Source organism: Triticum dicoccoides, unplaced genomic scaffold (genome assembly GCF_002162155.2).
Source record: "Triticum dicoccoides isolate Atlit2015 ecotype Zavitan unplaced genomic scaffold, WEW_v2.0 scaffold33608, whole genome shotgun sequence".
Lineage (NCBI taxonomy): Eukaryota > Viridiplantae > Streptophyta > Magnoliopsida > Poales > Poaceae > Triticum > Triticum dicoccoides.
Window position 1 is genome coordinate 5614 of NW_021264285.1, and position 16175 is coordinate 21788.

At 43.7% G+C, this 16175-nt stretch overlaps 1 long non-coding RNA gene across 1 annotated transcript; it reads left to right on the forward strand.

Moving 5' to 3' along the window:
- The first annotated feature begins 15443 nt into the window (after positions 1 to 15443).
- LOC119345910 lies at positions 15444 to 16152 on the forward strand. The gene is made up of 3 exons (XR_005167263.1): positions 15444 to 15482; positions 15568 to 15660; positions 15836 to 16152. It is a non-coding gene; the product is annotated as an uncharacterized LOC119345910 (long non-coding RNA).
- The last annotated feature ends 23 nt before the right edge of the window (positions 16153 to 16175 follow it).

Consider the following 16175-nt stretch of genomic DNA (forward strand, 5'->3'; position numbering starts at 1 on the left):
TGGAAACCACCAAGAGGAATGCCTAAGATTGTATGTATAGTCAAAGGTGTGATTGGGAAGGTGAATCCATTTTCTAGTTCAGTTGATGTTGTTGAAGTGTTGAAATGATTCACTAGCCAGATGAAAACTTCATCAATGTTGCATTGTCCTGAGAAATGAAGAAAACTTTCGAAACCAAGCTTTGCCACCCAAACTCTTCTTTGATTGAAAACTTCATCAATGTTGCATAGTCCTGAGAAATGAAGAAAACTTTCGAAACCAAGCTTTGCCATATTCTGGAACATATCCATGTACTCCCATTCATTAGACTGTCAAAATTGAAGTGAACAAAAATTCATGTGTTAGTTTAGCCCAAAAAACGTAATTACCTGCAAAACTAGCAAAGGAATTGAGGACAAATGAAGAACAATACTTTGGTTCTCTTTGATATGGAGATGATTTGCTTGAATCCCCTTTTCTTCCTAGTCCCTTCTTCCATTTTGTGAACTGATGCAAAGACTGAAAAATGAAGGCATTAGGAATAATCAGTACAATACACATAGTGTCCGATCCTTTACTTTTTTTAACAGGTTATGTAATTGTGTGCTACTACACTCCAGTACGGTGGTAAAGATGTTCTAGTAGGAGCCTATATTTGAAGGACATTTGTTTTATTGGTCATACTATCAAACAAATGTCAGAAGACACTGGCTAGGGATGTGTGGTTGCAAAAGGTTGGCTGCAGCTAGGGATTGAATGAAAAGAAAAGAAAATACTGACGTGAGAAGGGAGTATTGAATTGGGAATCTGGACTAGTACACTGGTTAGGGTTCATATCAATTCGAGAAAACAGCTGGAAATTATCAGTCTCATGGTTAGGGTGAGGTAAAACAGGCAGTATCAAAATATTTCGGAAACATTGACGGAAACAGAGACTGATTTTTGATTTGAAATGTTCAGAAATCGAGATCTCAACAGAATGAAAAGCGTCGGAATCACGCAAAAGCCGCCGAATCTTCAAATCTATCGAGGGGTTAGATCAAAATTATGTGTTTAGTTTCAAACCTGTTGGTTCTTCAAGATGGAGCGAAGAAAATCACAGTATGAGATTTGGGGGAAAAGAGGAGCTCCCCACTTCCGGCTCTCCTCCGTCGAATTTCTGGGATGCAGGATGGGGAAAATAGTATCTATGCTTTTTTGGATCCCACATGTAAGAGAAAGCATACCGGTTCACTTATTGGGACCCACTTGTCGGGTAGAGAAAAAGAAAGAAAAGGGGCAAGGAGACATGCTGTGATTAGGTAGAAGTTTCCTACCCTAGATCGGTGGTGGAAGCACCTTCCTCGGGCCGCCGTCGAAGGAGACCTGGCGGCGGAGACTAAGTTTTCCTCCAGCCTCTGGCGAGGATTAATCTTCCTCGCACCGCCGTCGAAGAAGGAGACCTAGAGGTAATCTTTTGTCCCTGCTTTCTATTTGAATCTGAGTTTGTGTTGGACAACAAATTAGTTCTGTAGAAGAAATGATTCGTGCGATACATCATATGAGTTGTACGTATATGAGATACATCATATGAGTTGTGCGTAATTAGTGCTAAATGTAGATACAAAATTGTCCAACACCAGAGCTAGTTGTATGTAATAAGAAGAGAAAGAAGTAGAAGAAGATAAATCTGTGTAGGGAGGGAGCAGAAAGAATTCTACGACTGTGATGGATCAATAGCTAGTGAGCAAGCATGAACATGAAAAGAAAATCAAAAGGTGAATTAACTGTTAGGACGGATTAGGCCGTCCTGTCCGCCAGCGTGTATTGTTTGAGAACGAGATGAGAATGAGGAAAGTGAAGGAAGAGTTGGTGATTTTTTTCAGAATGTACGTGCATTTGTGTGTGCGCATGTAAGAAACTGGCACTTGGTTGCTTGCTCTTGTATAATTTTGTTTTCGTTTGGTTTTGCATTAACAAACGTGCTTGTTGTGATCATGACTGTCTTTGAAAAAAATTAATGGAGCAGATGTATATAAATGGAACAGACGGAATGGAAATGAAGAAGCACTCAAGAAAAAGGAAGAAGATCAAACAGGTTCGGACCTGCATTTCTTTTTGGGTTTATGTCCTTTGCAGCCTTATTTAAATGATTTAAGACATTACTTGGGAAAATGTTATTGCAGGGTGAACCTAGTAATGCAAAAAGAGGTGAAGAGACAGGATACAACCATTCGAAGGAACAACATGAGTGCAGTGTTCAGGTAATGGATATGTGAAAACTAGTAGTTGATATGTTGTTCGGTTGCATGTTGTTCATGAAAAGAAATCTGATAACACCTTGTTTGTTATCATGCAAATGCAGGATGTTTTCATGGAAGAATTTGACCAGTTTGTACTACATCAACAAATGATAAAAGAAACACAGGTTAGAGAATAAGTAGTAGTATGTCCATCTTTTTAAATGAAACCTCAATTGTGCACATGGGCATTGCATAATTAATTTTGTATTTGGACACAGGAGTTGTTTGTTAATCAAGAGCGATCCCCTGTCCAAAACATACCAAGCGGTTGTGCTGGAAAAGAAAATAGGACAAATGCTACACTTGCGGAAGAAAGTATTTGGACACAGGAGTTGTTTGTTAATCAAGAGCGATCCCCTGTCCAAAACATACCAAGCGGTTGTGCTGGAAAAGAAAATAGGACAAATGCTACACTTGCGGAAGAAAGTATTGGAGAAATTCCAGATAACATAGCCAGTAATGTGGATATCAGAGGTGAAGCTGAGATTGCAAACGATGCTGTGAAAAATATGTACATTGAAACAGCTGAGAAGGTACTTTCTGTATATTGCACAAACAGTTGATAACTGTTGGATTGTTTCATGTGACATAATAGGCATGTCTAGATGGAAACAGTTGAACTGAAAGTCACACTTGTATTCTGGAAAAAAAAATGTTGCAGGATAGTGTTGGTGACAATGGCTTCATTGAAAATACATCTGGTATTTCGTCGAGAGAGAATGTGGTCCAATTCTACGAGCAGGTTGGTTCACTAAAAAAAATCAAAGAAGACAAGTTTATTTATTCATTCTCTCATATTTGACATATGTTCTTCGCATGTTTGGTTGTTTGAAGGTTGTAGCTATTGCAACATATGAGAATGAAGATACAGAGGAAGATAGAAGAGCAGTGGCAGAAAATGAAGAATATGTATTCCCAAGTCCAGAAGAAATGGAAAAAGATACAGTGCCTGCAATTGGTATGGAGTTCGAAACACTAGAAGATGCTACCAGATATGTCGACATGTATGCACAGAAGAATGGTTTTGCAATGATAAAAGGAAGAAATTACAAACATAGGAAGATCAGTTTCCAGTGTAACAAATGTAGGTAAGGGAAGATTCATTTTCTGGAACTAGGAAGAGGAAAAGAAATATCGTTGAAGGGACGAATTGCCAAATGAATGTAACTGTGAAGCTAGAAGATGCAAAATGGCATGTTGTATCCTTATTTCTTGAGCATAACCACAGTCTTGTGAGTTCTCCATCATTGGCAAGGTTCTTCTTGAGTCAAAGACATATGAATGAAGCCTTAGGAGACACAGCTTACTGGTTTGACAATCGGTTTCAGCAATGTGCCGGCAGTCGGCAAAAATGGAAAACCTGCAGAGCTGCTGATCTACACAGCCGTGTAGACGAGGGCGCTATTAATTGTGGGACTTAGCAGGGGCATTGGTGCAGCCGTCCTTGGGCTTGCACGGGCGATCTGGCGGCTAGCGCAGAGGTGGGAAGGCGGCGCCGGGATGGCGAAGGACCTGGGGCAGCACACGGCGTGGAGGATGGAGGGGCCTATGGTCTATGGATTAAACGAAATGACAAATCCTTGACCAAAATTACCACTCTGTCCTCAAGCCAAATTCTGTACTGATCTATATCAACCATTCGATCAGCCTAATACTACTCATCATATTAAGTAGTATGATGTATCGTAAAGAATCTCTAAATTTATGCATTTTTATGGCATGTTTGGCACCATAGGAATGACGCGATCTTCGCAAAAGGTAAAGTGAAAAATTCCCATTCTGCTAGATTTTTGCAAAACTACCCAGTAAACCTACGCATGATTGAAAGTGGAAATGCAGAGAATGATGGTAAAGGGAAAAGCCCTGTCATTAAACTGCCAAGAGTGGAACAACAGGACCATACTAAGGAAAAGGATTGGCAAAAGCCTGGTCTAGGGTGGGCCAAGGTCAATGTTGATGGAAGTTTCTTGGAGAAGAGTAGCAGTGTTGCGTGGGGAGCTGTGGTTCGAGATCATCATGGAAGAATTATTTTACCTACCTGGGACTATATCCTGCGATGCAAAGGAGCACATTTCACAGAAGGTGCTGCTTGTCTTGAAGGACTACGAAAAGTGATGTCGTGTACTGACCTCCATTTAGTTGTCGAGACAGACAAACAACTCGGTGGAGAAGGCGCTCGACCTCGCATGTGTGGATAGATCGGAAATTGGAATGATTCCGAAGGAATTTCATGTCATCAAGCATGGAAACGGAGAAGTTAAAGTTTATCAAGTAGATAGAAAGGTCAATAGTTTAATTAGTTCATAGTCTTGCCCAGCTTCACTACTAAGGAAAACCTTATACACAGAATTTTAGCAGCAGCGAGGTTTAAAAACAGACGCTACTGCTAATTACCAGTAGCGAGCTTCAGAAGACCGCGCTACTAATAGCCCTGTAGCAATAGCACTCTAGGTCGAAAGAGCGCTACTACTACAATTGCCACGGCGTTGCCTCCAAGCTAGATATAGTAGTAGCGCCCTTCTCCTGGACGCGCTACTGCTAAAGTACTTAGTAGCCGCGTTTTTCTTCAACACTCGTTGCTGCTAAGTATCATCCCTTCTTGCAACTAATTAAGTTTAGTCCCATACTGCTAAGAGAACAAGGTGTTTACCACCTTAAATATGTTACTTCTCAAACTATCTCGAGCACTTGGTTTTCATTGAACTGTATGTGTAGGATTTGTGGCTGCAATATGAATCTTCACCTGTGCCTATACAGGTACGATGAGGATTCATATTGACTATTTAGATTCTACACAAAAAGATCAATGATGACCAATGTATATTTTTATGTTTTTACATGCTTAGCCTTAGCAGTAGCATTTTTCAGGACAAAGTGCTACTGATATTGGGCTTAGCAGTAGCGCGCTCCCTCTACCCGCGCTACTGGTACAGCAAAAAAAAAACACGCGGCCTTGCCCCCCGCACTCTCATCTCTCATTCGTCCCCCTCCGCCAGATGCCGGCAGCTGTGGTTAGGGTTTCTCCTCCGCCACTGCGCGCCACCGCCACCGCCGCCGCAGGTAATGCTCCTCCCCCTCTCACCGCCCCTCTGCTGCTCCTCCACCCTCTCGCCGCCCACTCTGTCACCGCCCGCGAGCTCTGGTCGGGCGCCTTTGGCCGACCGGCCTCGATCCCCTCGCCGGCCGCTGTCCTCGCCCCCTCTCGTACGAAAGTCACCGGCCTTCCCCTCGTCAGCACCCCCGACCGAGGTCACCATGCCACCCCCTCCTCGTCAGCACCCCCCGAGGGCTGCCCTAGCTAGATGCAGCGAGGGCCTGCGAATTTCATATGGATAACTAGATGCTTTTGTTTTTCTGTAATAAGTTATTTGTTGCAAAATGTAGGTGCCAATTTAGTTGAAATGCTTTGGTAGGTGGTATCGTGATCTGCTAGATGTTGGTTTTGATACAAGTATTTAGTTTGCAAGTGCTAAGTTAATCCCAATTAAATTTGCCACTTATTTTTTTAATCAGTTATCTTAGGCAATAGGGGCCAAATTAGATGAAATGTGTCTTTGTAGGTGGTACCTTGATTTGGTAGAAATTTGTGAAAAGTTGGTTCTATTCTAGAAGGTGTTAGTAAGCTAATTGAGAACTTGTTGGATGTGAGTCTTGTTGGCTGATTTGGCATTTGCCTGCTAGCTGTTGGTTCTATTATAGAAGGTGTTAGTAAGTTAATTGAGAGCTTGTTATTTACTTTTTGGGATCGGGTTCCACTATGAAAATATAACTGAAGAAGAACCAAAAATATCACATGCTACTGTTTTTGTTTCCTGTGAAGTGGATCGTTAATCCTTTGCTCATATTTCTTTAGGAAAATGGCGCCACCACCACCACCACCATGTCAACTGTGCAAGTCAAGGTGCGCCAGTAGCCTTGCAACTGGCAAGCTATTCGGCATCTACTTCCAGCTGAGTTTTCGTCATGTGGCGGTAAGAAATTATATGAAATGTAACAACTATTTTTATTTTTAGTGTTGGCATTACTGCATTGTGTCATTTTGCTTTTTTTACACAGATCGTCCCATGCAATGTGAGGTTGAAATTCAACAAGCTGACAAGAGACACTGTGACATTTGAGGCACCTGGGGGGGGGGGCGTACACTATGGAGGTCGAGAAAGGACGCAATATGTCGCAGATTGGAGGAGATGGATGGGCCCGTTTCCTCGCCCGCATGCGTCTTACTGGTGGTGAGTTGATCAGCTTCTCCTTCAGAGCAAAAAGACCCAAGCTGGCTATCATTTATATCAAACTGGTGGAAGATGATGAAGATGACGAAGATGATGAAGATAATGACCCACTCGATGAAGATGATGAGGACCCACTTCATGAAGCCATCGTAGCTCAAAGAATGAGGTTGAGCAAGGAGGAGGTGTGCAACCTATGGGACATAATTCCTCCACGTGATGACTTTGTCGGGGTGCCATTCGTGACCTGCCTGACAAGTACCATGGTCAATCGGCATGATATGGTATGTTATACTTACAAATGCAAATTACCGATGATATGCTTAGTGTAGAGTCCAATGATATGTTGTGTGGATCTAGTTGATGATATGCTTTAGTGTAGAGTCCGATCACATGCTTATTAGTGTAGAATCGAAGGAACTATTAATAGTGTAGATAATCTATATATACTTATTAGTAGAATTCATGCTTAGTACAAATGTGTAGTACTGTGTCTTTTGATAGTGTATAAATCTATACTTAATAGAAATATTTTGCAAAAGTATGTGCGAGGCTATTTATTAATTGATATGTTTTTCTTATTCAGAAATTGCCAAAGAGCCTATCTGTGAGTTGTGGTATCGAGCCTGATGAAGAAGGCTCAGCTGGACTACGCCTTACCGCAAGGGGCTCTGTCACCACCTGTACTTACCGCATGGACACGGACAGTCGCACACACTTAAACTCGGTTGGATGAAAGAGATTCCTCGTTGGCAAGAATCTGTTGGGGATCGTTGCAGAAATTAAAAAATTTCTACGCATCACCAAGATCAATCTATGGGGAGACTAGCAATGAGAGAGAGGGAAGTGCATCTTCATACACTTAAAGATCGCGATGCGGAAGCGTTGCAAGAATGCGGTTGGTGGAGTCGTACACGTAGCGATTCAGATCGCGGTCGATTCCGATCTAAGTGCCAAACAACGGCACCTCCGCGTTCAACACACGTACAGCCCAGGGACGTCTCCTCCTTCTTGATCCAGCAAGGGGAGAGGAGAAGTTGAGGGAGAGCTCCGGCAGCACGACGGCGTGGTGGTGGAGCTTGCAGTTCTCCGGCAGGGCTTCGCCAAGAACTACGGAGGAGGAGGTATTGGGGAGGGGGAAGGGCTGCACCAGGGGAAGGGTGCGGCTGCCCTCCCGCCCCCTCACTATATATAGGGGCAAGGGAGAGGGGGCCGGCCCCCTCAGATCCCATCTAGGGGAGGGGCGGCGGCCAGGGAGGGGAAACTTGCCCCCCAAGCACTACTAGGGAAAAGGCTAGCAGCAGCGCGGGTACCCACGCTACCAATAAGGCGCTACAGCTAACTCTTAGTAGTAGCGCTGCCTGTACCCGCGCTACAACTATTGACTATAGCAGCAACGCTTTTCAGGAACGCGCTGCTATTACTTAGCTGAAGCGATTTCCGGGTCCAGCGCTACTGTTATATCTTTCACCATTTCCCCATTCTGGCTTCGATAAACTGCAATTTCCAGATACTAGGTACTACTAGATATCAATTTCATAAAGCGTTATAGGTACTAGGTAGTACTCCTTCGGTTCGAAATTACTCATCGTGGTTTTAGTTCAAATTTGAACTCAAACCACGACGAGTAATTTGGAACCAAGGGAGTACTAGATTACAATTTCATATATACTCAATATGAATCCTCAAGCAGTACAAGGTGACATCGACGACAATCATCATATTTAGTTCTATATGATATCGACGACGATCATCATATGTAGTTCTACATGATATCGACGACGATCATCATATGTAGTTCTAGATGATATAGCCACATACACATATGTAGTTCTAGATGATATCGACGACGATCATCATCCTCAAGCCTGGGCGGTGTGTGTTCCTGATAGTAATTAGGATGGCCTGTCCAGCACGAAGATTCTTGCCAACGAGGAATCTCTTTCACCCAACCGAGTTCAAGTGTGTGCGACCATCTGTGCCCATGCGGTAAGTACATGTGGTGACGGAGCCCCTTGCGGTAAGGCGTAGTCCAACTGAGCCTTCTTCATCAGGCTTGATACCACAACTCACAGATAGGTTCTTTGGCAATCTCTGAATAAGAAAAACATATCAATTAATAAATAGCCTAAGCATGTGATCAGACTCTACACTAAAGTATATCATCGACTAGATTCCACAAAGCATATCATTAGACTCTACACTAAGCATATCATCGGATTCACTAAGCATATAATCGGATAATTTGCATTTGTAAGTATAACAATAAAGCATATATATATCATCAAATTACTACATGCAGTACGTATAACATACCATTTCATGCCGATCGACCATGGTACTAGTCAGGCGGGTCACGAATGGCACCCCGACTTGGGTCTTTCTAAATCACGAATGACAACCAGCTTGGGTTTTTCTGCTCTGAAGGAGAATCTGATCAACTCACCACCAATAAGACGCATGCGAGCGAGGAAACGGGTCCGTCCATCTCCTCCAATCTGCGACATATTGCGTCCTTTCTCGACCTCCATAGTGTACGGTCCCCCAGGAGCCTCAAATGTCACAGTGTCTCCTGTCAGCTTGTTGAATTTCAACCTCACATTGCATGGGACGATCTGTGTAAGAAAAGAAAAATGACACAATGCAGTAATGCCAACACTAAAAATAAAATAGTTGTTACATTTCATCTAATTTCTTATCGCCGCATGACGAAAACTCGGATGGAAGTAGATGCCGAACAGCTTGCCAGTTGCAAGGCTGCTGGTGCACCTTGACTTGCACAGTCGACATAGTGGTGCTGGTGGTGGCGCCATTTTACTAAATCAACTAAATCAAAATATTCTAAATCAACTAGCCTACTAAATCAACTAAATCAACTAGCCTACTAAATAAACTAAATCAAAATGTTCTAAATCAACTAAATCAACTAGCCTACTAAATCAACTGAATCATATCAACTAAATCGACTAAATCAACTAGCATACTAAATCAACTAGCATACTAAATCCACTACCATACTAAATCAACTAAATCAAAATGTTACATATGAAAGCCTACTAAATCAAAATGTATCAGGAAGGAGGGACAAGGAGGGGCGACTCGAGGAGGGAGAAGATAGTAGGACGGAGGAGGAAGGCGGAGCGAGGAGGGGCCGACCGGCGGCGAGTGGAGGGAGGACGGATCGAGGAGGAAGGCAGAGCAAGGAGGGGGAGGCCAGCGGCGAGTGGAGGGAGGACGGAGGAGGAGGCCGGTACCGAGTCCAGCGAGGAGGATGAGGCGACAGCGGCACAGATCGGGGGAGGGGCGACGGGGGAGGACCGGGGGCGCGGGGGGTGAGGAGGAGACCGTGAGTGTGAGTGAGTGTGATCTGTGGATGAGGCTATAGTGAGATCTGTAGTTAATTTAGCAGTAGAAATGCGCTGCTGCTACGTTACGTAGCAGTAGCGCTGTCTATTTTAATGCGCTGCTGCTATAACTGGCCTCGCGGCGGCGTCGTGGGAATTTTAGCAGTAGCGCCGCTTGGAGTGCACGCGCTACTGATAAACTTGTTTCAGTAGCGAGTTTCCACAGACTGCGCTACTGCTACTTAGCAACAGCGCCTGATTTTATGGCGCGCTGCTGGTAAGATTTTGTGTATAGGCTTTTCCCTAGTAGTGAAGCCAAGGGGGGCGCCCCCTTTAGGGTTTCTCCTCAACCCTAGGCGCATGGGCCCTAGGGGGGAATGGCGCCCAGCCCACTTAGGGGTTGGTTCCCCTCCACATACAGCCGATAGGGCCCTCCGGGGCAGGTGGACCCTCCCGGTGGACCCCTGGAACCCTTTCGGTGGTCCCGGTACAATACCGGCAAACCCCCAAACACTTCCGGTGACCGTATGAGGACTTTCCATATATAAATCTTCACCTTCGGACCATTCCGATGACCGTATGTGATCACAGTCGGCACGCTACCTCTACATCTACCTTTGGGATTAATATTAGACCTAAATAATTGTTATTTGGTGCCAGCGTTAAGCATGAACATTATATCTGGATCTTGTTTGATGCGAGATGGTTATTCATTTAAATCAGAGAATAATGGTTGTTCTATTTACATGACTAATATCTTTTATGGTCATGCACCCTTAAAGAGTGGTCTATTCTTATTAAATCTCGATAGTAGTGACACACATATTCATAGTGTTGAAACCAAAAGATGCAGAGTTGATAATGATAGTGCAACGTATTTGTGGCACTGCCGTTTGGGTCATATCGGTATAAAGCGCATGAAGAAACTCCATACTGATGGACTTTTGGAACCACTTGATTATGAATCACTTGGTACTTGCGAACTGTGCCTTATGGGTAAGATGACAAAAACACCGTTCTTCGGTACTATGGAGAGAGCAACAGATTTGTTGGAAATCATACATACAGATGTATGTGGTCTGATGAATGTTGAGGCTCGTGGCGGATATCGTTATTTTCTCACCTTCACAGATGACTTAAGCAGATATGGGTATATCTACTTAATGAAACACAAGTCTGAAACATTTGAAAAGTTCAAAGAATTTCAGAGTGAAGTTGAAAATCATCGTAACAAGAAAATAAAATTCCTACGATCTGATCGTGGAGGAGAATATTTGAGTTACGAGTTTGGTGTACATTTGAAAAATTATGGAATAGTTTCGCAACTCACGCCACCCGGAACACCACAGGGTAATGGTGTGTCCGAACGTCGTAATTGTACTTTACTAGATATGGCGTGATCTATGATGTCTCTTACTGATTTACCGCTATCGTTTTGGGGATACGCTCTAGAGACGGCCGCATTCACGTTAAATAGGGCACCATCAAAATCCGTTGAGACGACGCCTTATGAACTGTGGTTTGGCAAGAAACCAAAGTTGTCGTTTCTGAAAGTTTGGGGCTGTGATGCTTATGTGAAAAAGCTTCAACCTGATAAGCTCAAACCCAAATCGGAGAAATGTGTCTTCATAGGATATCCAAAGGAAACTATTGGATACACCTTCTATCACAGATCCGAAGGCAAGACTTTTGTTGCTAAATTTGGAAACTTTCTGGAGAAGGAGTTTCTCTCGAAAGAAGTGAATGGGAGGAAAGTAGAACTTGGCGAGGTAAGTGTACCTACTCCCTTATTGGAAAGTAGTACATCACAGAAACCTGTTTCTGTGACACCTACACCAGTTAGAGAGGAAGCTAATGATGATGATCATGAAACATCAGAACAAGATACTACTGAACCTCGTAGATCAACCAGAGTGAGATCCGCGCCAGAGTGGTACGGTAATCCTGTTCTGGAAGTCATGATACTAGATCATGATGAACCTACGAACTATGAAGAAGCGATGGTGAGCCCAGATTCCGCAAAATGGCTTGAAGCCATGAAATCTGAGATGGGATCCATGTATGAGAACAAAGTATGGACTTTGTTGACTTGCCCAATGATCGGCAAGCAATTGATAATAAATGGATCTTCAAGAAGAAGACTGACGCTGACGGTAATATTACTGTCTACAAAGCTCGACTTGTTGCAAAAGGTTTTCGGCAAGTTCAAGGGATTGACTACGATGAGACATTCTCACCCGTAGCGATGCTTAAGTCTGTCCGAATCATGTTAGCAATTGCCGCATTTTATGATTATGAAATTTGGCAGATGGATGTCAAAACTGCATTCCTGAATGGATTTCTGGAAGAAGAGTTGTATATGATGCAACCAGAAGGTTTTATCGATCCAAAGGGAGCTAACAAAGTGTGCAAGCTCCAGCGATCCATTTATGGACTGGTGCAAGCCTCTCGGAGTTGGAATAAACGCTTTGATAATGTGATCAAAGCATTTGGTTTCATACAGACTTTTGGAGAAGCCTCTATTTACAAGAAAGTGAGTGGGAGCTCTGTAGCATTTCTGATATTATATGTGGATGACATATTACTTATTGGAAATGATATAGAATTTCTGGATAGCATAAAGGGATACTTGAATAAGAGTTTTTCAATGAAAGACCTCGGTGAAGCTGCTTACATATTAGGCATTAAGATCTATAGAGATAGATCAAGGCGCTTAATTGGACTTTCACAAAACACATACCTTGACAAAGTTTTGAAGAAGTTCAAAATGGATCAAGCAAAGAAAGGGTTCTTGCCTGTGTTACAAGGTGTGAAGTTGAGTAAGATTCAATGCCCGACCACTGCAGAAGATAGAGAGAAAATGAAAGATGTTCCCTATGCTTCAGCCATAGGCTCTATCATGTATGTAATGCTGTGTACCAGACCTGATGTGTGCCTTGCTATAAGTCTAGCAGGGAGGTACCAAAGTGATCCAGGAGTGGATCACTGGACAGCGGTCAAGAACATCCTGAAATACCTGAAAAGGACTAAGGATATGTTTCTCGTTTATGGAGGTGACAAAGAGCTCATCGTAAATGGTTACGTTGATGCAAGCTTTAACACTGATCCAGACAATTCTAAATCGCAAACCGGATACGTGTTTACATTAAACGGTTGAGCTGTCAGTTGGTGCAGTTCTAAACAAAGCGTCGTGGCAGGATCTACGTGTGAAGCGGAATACATAGCTGCTTCAGAAGCAGCAAATGAAGGAGTCTAGATGAAGGAGTTCATATCCGATCTAGGTGTCATACCTAGTGGTCCAATGAAAATCTTTTGTGACAATACTGGTGCAATTGCCTTGGCAAAGGAATCCAGATTTCACAAGAGAACCAAGCACATCAAGAGATGCTTCAATTCCATCCGGGATCTAGTCCAGGTGGGAGACATAGAGATTTGCAAGATACATACGGATCTGAATGTAGCAGACCCGTTGACTAAGCCTCTTCCACGAGCAAAACATGATCAGCACCAAGGCTCCATGGGTGTTAGAATCATTACTGTGTAATCTAGATTATTGACTCTAGTGCAAGTGGGAGACTAAAGGAAATATGCCCTAGAGGCAATAATAAAGTTATTATTTATTTCCTTATATCATGATAAATGTTTATTATTCATGCTAGAATTGTATTAACCGGAAACATAATACATGTGTGAATACATAGACAAACAGAGTGTCACTAGTATGCCTCTACTTGACTAGCTCGTTAATCAAAGATGGTTATGTTTCCTAACCATGGACAAAGAGTTGTTATTTGATTAACCGGATCACATCATTAGGTGAATGATCTGATTGACATGACCCATTCCATTATCTTAGCACCCGGTCGTTTAGTATGTTGCTATTGCTTTCTTCATGACTTATACATGTTTCTATGACTATGAGATTATGCAACTCCCGTTTGCCAGAGGAACACTTTGTGTGCTACCAAACGTCACAACGTAACTGGGTGATTATAAAGGAGCTCTATAGGTGTCTCCAAAGGTACATGTTGGGTTGCCGTATTTCGAGATTAGGATTTGTCACTCCGAATATCGGAGAGGTATCTCTGGGCCCTCTCGGTAATGCGCTCCGTGGGGGGTGATGAAAGATATAGCAGTAGCACGGGGCTAGGAAAGCGCTACAGCTAACTAATAGTAGCACGTTCTAGAAAAGCGTTGTTGTTATAATCAATAGTAGTAGCACGTGTATAGACCACGCTACTACTAACAGTTAGCTATAGCGCCGTAGTAGTAGCGCGGCTGCCCACGCTGCTGATAGCCTCAAAACCCGCGCTACTACTAGGGTTTTCCCTAGTAGTGCTTGGGCGTAGAGACTTGCGTGGTGGTGTTATGTAAGGACAATGCCTGCGTGTTGAACGTGGCCTTGCAAGATTGTAAAAGCAATTTTTTTTCTTTTTTAATTAATACAACTCCCTATTTAAGAAAAGAAGAAGGCGGACAGTTGATACATGCACAACAAAAACAGAAGCATATAAATGCAGCACCCCCCCCCTAGTAGAAAACAGGGCTTTGGTCCAGGCCGGGTCAGCCCATTAGTCCCGGTTCAGTCCAGAACCGGGACCAATGGGGGCACTGGACCCGGTTCGTGAGCCCAGGGGGCCAGCAGGGCCACGTGGGCCATTGGTCCCGGTTCATCTGGACCTTTTGGTCCTGGTTGGTGGGACGAACCGGGACCAATGGGCCTCGCTCCTGGCCCACCATCATTGGTCCCGGTTGGTGGCTTGAACCGGGACCAAAGGCTCCCCTCTCGCGTAAGAGCAGAGCACACTGCTCTGGTTTTTTGTGGCCGAGGGGGAGAGGGCTTGGTGGTGCTCTAGCTCACCTCCTATGCACACAAGGTGTTCGATGGAATGCCCGAGCCACACTACTTAAGCTTTCTCCTCTCCAAGCTCGACCTCCAAGCTCCATTTTCCACAATATTTGTCTCGGTTTAGCGGTCCGTCACGCCCCGACCCCATCTTCACCGCCGTCGATCACCCGCGTCGAGCTCATCGCCGGCACCACCGTGGTGAGCCTCTTGTTCTTATCTTCTTTCTGAAAGGAAAAATATTCTTACTTGTATGTTTACATAGATACTTGTATTATTTTCTTACTTTTATTATTGCATCTTATATAGTGCGATGGTTTTGCTATCCGCCCCCGTCGGCCCTCGTCCTGTCTATGATTCGGATGTGGTATATATATTATCTTTATAACTAGCTCACCTCCTATGCACACAAGGTGTTCGATGGAATGCCCGAGCCACACTACTTAAGCTTTCTCCTCTCCAAGCTCGACCTCCAAGCTCCATTTTCCACAATATTTGTCTAGGTTTAGCGGTCCGTCACGCCCCGACCCCATCTTCACCGCCGTCGATCACCCGCGTCGAGCTCATCGCCGGCACCACCGTGGTGAGCCTCTTGTTCTTATCTTCTTTCTGAAAGGAAAAATATTCTTACTTGTATGTTTACATAGATACTTGTATTATTTTCTTACTTTTATTATTGCATCTTATATAGTGCGATGGTTTTGCTATCCGCCCCTGTCGGCCCTCGTCCTGTCTATGATTCGGATGTGGTATATATATTATCTTTACAAGAATGTCTTAATCGACAATCCAACCACAGCCACAGGTTAGCACAAGCGAAAACCTCTCCTTAATTCTTCCGCTCAGTACTCTTAATTACTAACTAATCCTGCATGCTTTTCCTGTTTCAGTTTCTGATCCTGTTATTGAATCAAGTGCCGAAAATGAAGTCGAGCAATCTGGTGCTCAACTGCCAGTCCTTGAGGATATCTCGAGGCTGTTTGGTGAGTGTTGCTTGATCTATCTCCCTAGTTAGCTTTGCCTTGATTTCTCTTGATTTCTGTCTGTATATATGGCAGTACAGCATCGAACCCATGCATGTGCATAGGAACTAATCCATTCATTAATTATTGATCCGCACCCTGTCTTATCTTTCTTGTGTGCTCTTTGATTAATTAGATGGTTCGGTGAGTTCTTCATTGGGCACCATGACCCATGAGACCCCTTGTTGAGAAGCTTGGCATACTGCTAGCTCCTGCTCAGGAACACTACAAGAGGTTGCCCAAGAGGATCAAGGAGGGGGTGCACCTTCTCAAGGATGATGTTGAAGTGATAAGCTCCTACCTTGATGAACTGTCAGAGTTGGAGGACCCTCCCCCGGTGGCCATATGCTGGATGAATGAGGCACGCGATTTGTCTTACGATATGGTAGATTACATTGACAGCTTATTATTTGTGCCGCCTGACCGTTTCATCAAAAAGAAGAAGAAGAAGAAGAAGAAGAAGAAGAAGAAGAAGA